The sequence below is a fragment of the Nicotiana tabacum genome, chromosome 18 (genome assembly GCF_000715075.1).
Source record: "Nicotiana tabacum cultivar K326 chromosome 18, ASM71507v2, whole genome shotgun sequence".
NCBI classification, from domain to species: domain Eukaryota; kingdom Viridiplantae; phylum Streptophyta; class Magnoliopsida; order Solanales; family Solanaceae; genus Nicotiana; species Nicotiana tabacum.
The window spans coordinates 73087649-73095916 of NC_134097.1; positions in this window are offsets into that span (position 1 = coordinate 73087649).

The following is an 8268-nucleotide window of genomic DNA, read 5'->3' on the forward strand; positions in this document are numbered from 1 at the left end:
CATCAACACCCCACACTTAAACCATTGCTCGTCCTCGAGCAATCAACCTACACTTTTTTTTATAGACACAACCTTTTTAAACAATTCTCCTAACTCATCACACCAAGAGTATTTAAAATAGACTAAGCACAAAAGTGTAACATCTTCACCTCAAGATTTGACTCCCAAGTACCACGCATTATTCACAACTCACCCACTTACTCTAACATAGAGGTCACTAACATTACCTTTCCTTCATGAATCAAGTGCCCTCACACAACAAAAGAGAGTAGTTCCACACAATAAAATTTAAGAACACTTAGGAACTCAAGATAGAAAGAATTCACTCACTCTCAGAAATAACATTCATATGCCACAAAAAATGCACCATAAGCTTGCCCGTAGTGTACTACTCCACTAATCGAGCTCATTCAATCTTGGATCAATTAGGACTTTATTTGGTTGTAATGTAGGCTACGGGACGGGTAGGATACATTTAGATATAAGAGTGACTACACCTCCCTAAGCACTTTAATACACATACTTTAACATTCAAACCTCATACTTATGTTAAGCCAAACTCCACCTTCACATCAATATACATCAACTCCCAAATTATTTAAGCAAAATTATATCAAGAGTCACCACTATCAAAGAATATAGTTTTTTTCACAGCAATGCAACTATTTTTTTCTTTTCTTTTCTTTGTCAATTCGAGTGGCTTTTGCTCTTTCAAATCAGTGCACCTTTCTCCTTATTTCATTGGTTCCACTCAAAAGCCAAACCAACCACCCCACACTTTAACTTTTACAAAGTTCATAACAATTCAAGTGCTCATGAGAGGTTACAATGGTTCAAATAGATGGTTAATTCAAACAAATGGGTAAGGCTTGTAATGTGGTTGCCAAAGAAATAAGATTATAGGCTCAAAGGGGTTAACTACGATACATAACAATTAGGCGGGTAAAGTATACATATCTGGCTCAAAAAAGAAATGCCTATATCACTTCCTAGACTGAATAAAACTACTATTTCGCTTTGCAAACACACGGGGCAAGTTCTAGGCATCAAATGCAATGCACAGAATACAACAAACCTCACACACACATGACACATAACTCACTCAGGATTGGATTCATGGACACTCTAGTCAAAGCAGTTAAGCAATTTTAAGATCATACAATTTAAGGTACTTCTACAAAAGTCAGAAACTGAGCTTAAGTGTCACAACCAAAGTACTCACTATTCTCAAGGCATAACAAATTCAAGAGATATTGCTTCAATTCAAAACACAACACAATGGCTCCTACTCCCAAAAACAAAACTAACTACACCCGGTTCAAATAAAACCCTTGAAAAAGAACCGTGGTTTAAAGAAAAACCAAGGGGTAATTATTACACTACCTAACAAAAGAAAATCTTTTTGTACTTTTTCTTTAGACTTAAATCCCTCACGAAAATTGTCTAATAGATCCATCGTTAGGAAAAGTCCAATCTTTTCTATTTTAAAAAAAATTATTCAATTAAACTAACACAACTAAAATAGCATAGAAAGTCACCCAGTCAATCTCCTCACCCCACACTTAAAATTGGGCATTGTCCCCAATGCACACCATAACTAATAAAAAGGGTAAAAGAGACTCCCTGGTAGGCCAAAGGCCAAAGCACTAACAGCTCATGGGATACTCAGACTTCTCCCAAGCTTGGTCCTTCGTGCGGGTACCTCACACTTAGTTCCATCCATTTGGTTTATTATTGCATCCTTCCAATACTTTTGCTTTCCATGCTCCTAGAAAATAAAAAATTGACACTACAAAAATAATACAATTAAAAAAAATAATACAAAAAATAAAAGAAAGCAGTAAAGCTGGGTTGCCTCCCAACAAGCGCTTGATTTAACGTCGCGGCACGACGTAAATCACTTTCTGCCTCCACTTCGAACTTATGAATCGCACCCCAAGTTTTGCTTCAAGCTTATGATTATGCTCTTGGGGCGGTACAAATTCTTGCGAGCCAAAAATTAGATAGAGTCTTATGCACTTTTTGGCTCTCGACCGAGGAGTGTCACCTTGCCTAGACGGCCTTGAGAATTTCAAAATATAAGGCCCATCTACCTCTTCCTTGGACTCCTTTTTATGCTCGTAAAGATCCATTCCCATTTCACCGTCCGAACATAATGTAGAGAAGTGTTTGGAATGAGGTCCAACACGTTCCAATACATGAACTTCAAGATTTTCGACCTCCTCAACACCCAAAACACTAGAGTCAACTAAATTTGTATCTTCAACATCCCTGGTTGACTCTAGTATTACTTCTTCAACATCGGCATCCTCAAATTCTAGATGGTTAGAGTGTTGGGGTTCTACTTTGGACCCCTCAATTGGCACCTCAATTTCCGTCTCTAATGCAAACTGCTCCTGGCTACTATCCATAATATTGACATATTGAGCATTAAAAGCTTCAACTAATTGACTCACTTGAGCCTCTAAGTTGTAAATAGTTTCATCTTGCCTTTCTATTTGCAGCAGTATTTTACTTTGTTGTTCTATAAGACACTTCAACATATCTTCGATCTTCTTTAGGTCAGCTTCCCGAGGTTCTTTGTTCCTATTATCCTCACAAGAAAACATAGAATCATCATAATAAGGGGTTAGGGGAAGATAAGAAATATAAGCACAACCGTGAAAGTGACCATCTTGACCACCACACATATCACACACATTCCACACATAAGATTGAGTTGGTGCACAAAACTCGCTCTCGGAAATATTTTGATAATTTTGCCAAGGGTGGTTTTCATCACAATATGCATAAGGAGGATTAAAAGTAGAATTACCAACATCAAAACTTTCATAATTCCATGATGCCATGTTTTTTTTAAAATCAACAAGTAAAACGAAAAAAGAAAAGAAAAAAATCAAATACAAAAAAATAAAAATAAAAGTTCAAACTTGAAACCTAGCAATATGTACACCTACAGCTACACCGTTAGTTCCCCGGCAACGGCGCCAAAATTTGATCACGCCCAACTATGCATTATAAAAAGGACAATGCGATCGTTGCAAATATAATCCGGTTTTCAAGTCCGAAGTCGAATCCCACAGAGAACTAAGGAGCTACAGCTGTTCACTATCACCAAGAAGACAAGCTTGAACAATTCTTAACTTATAGATATTTAGATTCTTGTGTTTAACTAACTGATTAACAAATTAAAATAATAAATTAACAACTAAAGATACTAAGAGTTAGAGACAAGATTAAGGAGGTCTAGAGTTATGATTTCCCCAATTATCGGAATCCTTCCCGCTATATTCTATAATTTCGCCTAAGTATTCTCTACCGATCATGAGCACTCTTATTACCGTAAATATCTCCCGAGTAATCACGACAATTTACTCGACGCACTCTCCCGAGCTACGCTAGCTGGCTTTTGATACAGCTCACTTCAGATCGCACCCAAGGCTTCGTTATCCCTAATCCCGCCTTTAAACCCTCGGTTATTGATCCCTCATATACTCTGGGAGTGGTGTTGTGTGCTAATTACCTAAATATGCACTCTCTTCCGAGTTATGCATACTAAATAGGCACAACTAATTGAGAGTTCTTCAATTAACTACAATAAGAACGTAGTTGAATAAATAGAGATTATACTACGGCTCAATTATATAATAACATAACAAGAATTTATCCTACAAAAGGTTCTATCAAAACTCTAGATAACAAATTAGCTATTCATAATAGTATGTAAAACTACAATACTAAAAGTCATAACCAACAATGAAAAATAGGAAGAGGAAAGAAAAAACTTGTAGAAGAATTCCCAAGCCTTGCTCCTATTGTGTCTCTGCCTCCTTAGGTCAAACCTATGTCAAAAATATGTCCAATTCCTTTTCTTGGCCGGCTTCCTTGGTTTAATATAGGGTTTAGGGCTTAAAATCCCATGTTTTACACTTTGGTCCCTGAAATTTACGCATCCTGCCGCGGTTCCACCGCAGTCGCGCCGAAACCGCGGCCAAACACCCTCTCAGGTTCTTCATTTGTCTGCGACTGCCTTCTGCCGCGGTTCTGCCCCAGTCCTACCATAACCGCGAGATTTCACCCTGTTCTGTTTAGAATTTGGAAAAACATAAAACATAAAAATTGTAGCCCTTTGAGTTATCTTTCCAACCATATATTATAGAGCCCAAATGGAGTTCTGAGGAAAGAGTTATATCTATTATACTAGATAGTGCACAATATATCTCTTCGAGTTTTCGTTTTGTTGTTTTATCATCCGTTGATCCCCGAACGCGATCCCGGGTTAATTCCTTGAGCTCTTACTCAGACTTCAAAGCTCCAAACCACTTAAATTCATTCCATAACATCTAATAGCTCGGAATCACACCTACAAGGCATAAAACACACAATTAGTGCAAAACACTAGCGATTAAAGCGCAAACTCAACTAAAGTACAGTAAATTAGAGTGTAACAATCGACTAAAATATGTAATTATAGCCTATCATCAAAGTACTATGAAGATGGGGTCGAAAAAGAAGATAATTGCTAATGATAAGCCCTTTATCGAGGCTTAATCATACTTTGCTGATGCAAAATCCTACTTAAAGAATTATGTCTCAAAGGAGGTTAAGGTTGATGATGTGATGTTGACCAAAACTATAGCAAAGATGGCTGATGTCACAACTGGTAAGACAAAGATTACGATTGAAAAGGATCAAGTGCTTTATGATAGGAACAAGATAAATGAGGCATCTTCAAGTATGAAAGTGACTTATGTTCTTCGCTATGTCCCAAGGGCAAGGAAGGTTGAAGATCCATCTTTTAAACCATAAGGTAATGTTTTAGGAGACTTGACCTTTCCTATCAAGAGAATCGATGCAATTAAGTCGTCTATAAAGTTAATTAAAGGGTTTGTCAAACCATCAAACCACGATTCACTTCTAAAGCTAGCACTTCCTACAAAGCGCACAGATGAGGGCTTTGACCCAAATGCCTACAAGTTGCTAGCGAAAGCTGGATATGATCCCAATGAACCATCTAACTTAGGAAAGCTCCCACATAAAGCTTCTAACTCTAGTCAAAAGATGATGATGGAGAAAGTGTACCCCTGAAACAATCACATGAATGTTTGGGTCACAAACAACCCGTGCCAATCCGTATCTCCATAGAAAGGGCAAGTTGTAATTATATTACTTCTAAAGAAGAGTATACGACATTTAATGAGAAGCCTTCTATGCTTGATCGACTTAAAAAACCAAGAACCTCAGTTGATAGGTTGGGATAGAAGGATCCAAGCACCTGTCTTCGCTAAAAGAGAAATTTTGACCACGGATTGCCCAAGTCTAGTTCTTTAATGAATGAGGCGAGAGACAAAACTTGTAGTTTCATGCGAAAAGGTCCTCAAAGCAAAGGCTCATACTTTAGACTGTACTAAAGAACGTGAAGAAGATGAAGAAAGTGTGGGGTCATCATATCATATCATAATTCATGATGAACAAATCCTTCATCTCATACGGAAGTCGAGGAAAAGTGGCTTGATAATCATTTATGCCATCATATATCTTTCAATGATGGTGATCCTCAAGAGGATGAAGATACTAAAGATGCACCACCTGTAAGCACGTGATTTTTGCCCTATATGAGAATTACTGCCAAAAATTCAAAAAAATAAAATGATTTTCCTTGGTGTGCAATTTTGTGATATTTTTGAATAATTATTTATTTGTCTGTACATGTTTATTTGTTAAATTAATAAAAATACAAAAATATGTCGCATTTTTGCATGTAGGATTTAATTCTACAATTGTTAGTAATTAAGTTTGTTTTACAAAAAAATAAAAATTACAAAAATAGGTATCTTTTGCATTTTTAGCATTTAATGTCCAAATATACAATTTTATGCTTAATTATTACTTAATTGTGCGTTAATTGTTATTGGGAGTTAATTTCTGCTTTTATAACTTACTTTAGTTCTTAATAATAATTTAAGGATTTTTAGAATTTAGTTTTAGAAAAATAAAAGAAGAAAAGAGAGCAAAAATACAAAGAAAAATCGGATTGGGCCACTTCTTCAAATTTCAACCCCAAGCCCAAACAATTGTTCAAACCTTCCACACGACCCGGTCCATTTCAAACCGGGTCGACCCAATCTATAACCCAACACCCCCTATCTTGCATTTCAAAAACAAAACAAAACAAAACAAAAAAAGAAAACCCTAAAAAACCCTAAACTCATCCGCCCCCCCTTCTCTTTCTCTCTTCTCCTTCACCATCTTCAAGCTCCACCATCACCTCCCATGGTAGCTGTCCTTCCCCCTCATCCTCACAACCACCCCCTCACCACGTCAGTATACACACACACACAGTGGAAATGGACACACGCAGCAGTCATTCATGGCTGCTGCTTCTTCATCTTCGTCCCAAACGACCTCTGCGTTTTCTTCTTCGTTCAAGCATTCATGGACGCTGCTTCATCTCCTCATCGTCAACCTCCCATTCCTGTCGACTATAGTCGACAACCAGTAACGACCCAAGCAGCCATGGAAGCTCCAGTTGCTTCTACCTTCTGCCAGCAGCCCGCGTTCGACGTGTCCAAACGACCCTCGTCGCTGCTGCTTCCTTGTCGCAGCAGCTGCCCCTACGTCGACCTTCTCCAAACGACCAGTTGACCTCCAGCTGCATCGCGCAAGATGCCAGGTTACAACTTCTTCATCGACCCCGACCAAACGACCCTACTGTGTCATCGCTAATGTCGTTACTGTTGCTTCGTCTGTGTTTTCTTCACCATAGTTGCTGCTGCTGCTTCGGTTAAAGTTTGGTGCAGCTTCAGTCGCAGCTAAGTGCTGCTGCTGCTCACCATAGCTGCTGCTTCCCATCGCACGCACACGGAGGAAAAACAAAGCAGTCCGGTTAAAATCCGGCGAAGTTCTGTCAAGGTTTCGATTAGTTTGTTTGAGTCCATTGTTGTTCGTCGTTTGGTAAGGTCCAGTTGAAGTTCGTCAAGTATAAAAGAGAAGGTGGGTTTTCTTTGAATTTGGGATCCGTTGGGAGGTTGGGAGTCTTGATTCGAGTTTTCCGTTTCCGTTCGAGTTCATCGTCGTTATGATCCGGTTAGTTGGTTTAAGTTTTGTTTTTGTCCATATTTTTGTTTGATATTTTTCGGATCCAAAATCGATAAATGATTCAATTCTTGTTTTGTTTGTTCATCGTTGAAATAATTTTCTAGTTTGTTCATATGTTTTGTTGATTTAATTTTCAGATTCAAATGGAACTTTGATTAATTAGTTTTTCAGTTTATTTCATGTGCTTTTATTTTGTATTTTTGTAGAAGAAATTGTTAGTTTAATTTTAATATTGTTAGATTTAGTTTAAATCATTTGAATCCGTCATGTTTGTTATTTAATATGGATCTAATGCATGTTTATTCTTTGTTTGAAGTTCATCCAGTAATTTAGTGTGAGTTTATGTTTTGGTTTTTGATTTGTTGATTTAGTTTGAACCATGTATTGTGTTGTTAATATTGTTGTTTCCTTGCTCATCAATTTTTGGTCTAAGTTAACCAGGATTGGTTCCCAATATGGTTAATTTATGCACATTAATTTGATGTTGTTCAATTTGTGTTCATATGATTTGTTGTTCAATTGGTTCAGAAATTGTGTTCATGTGATTTGTTGTTTGAATTTGTGTAGAAATTGGTCATATTGGCTATATTTTGGTTGAGTTTGATTAATTGATTTGTTATAGCTTATGGGGGTAGTTTGGTAAATTGCAGTACGTTCAGGGGTAAGATGGTAATTGCAATAAGGTCGGAGGGGTAGTTTGGTAATTAAACATTTTTGTAATTCTTTATGTTAAGCATGGAGGACAAAATGTAATGGGGTGTGAGTGATATAATTGTTTAATATAAATGGGGGACAAGACATAATGTAGTGGAGGGGAATATGGTAATTGTTTATGTTAGGCATGTGGGACAAAATGTAATGAGTTGAAGTTGATATATTTGTTTAATGTAGTGGGGGATGAGTGGGAAGATAGTGGGTTCGGTAGGAGAAAATGATGGTTTTATTAATGGATTAAAGGGTTTGGGATGGGATATAAATGAGAAACTTGATCAGATTTAAAAGGGAGAAGAAAAATTTTAAGAGGGAGGAAATTCCGAAAAATACTAAGACTTTAGAAAATAAAAAGAAAAACATTCTGGAAATTCAAAAGAAGAATAGTATACACCTGATATACAATCCAAATATTCTGATATACGAATTCAGAAATTAAGGGTTAAACACTAACTAGTC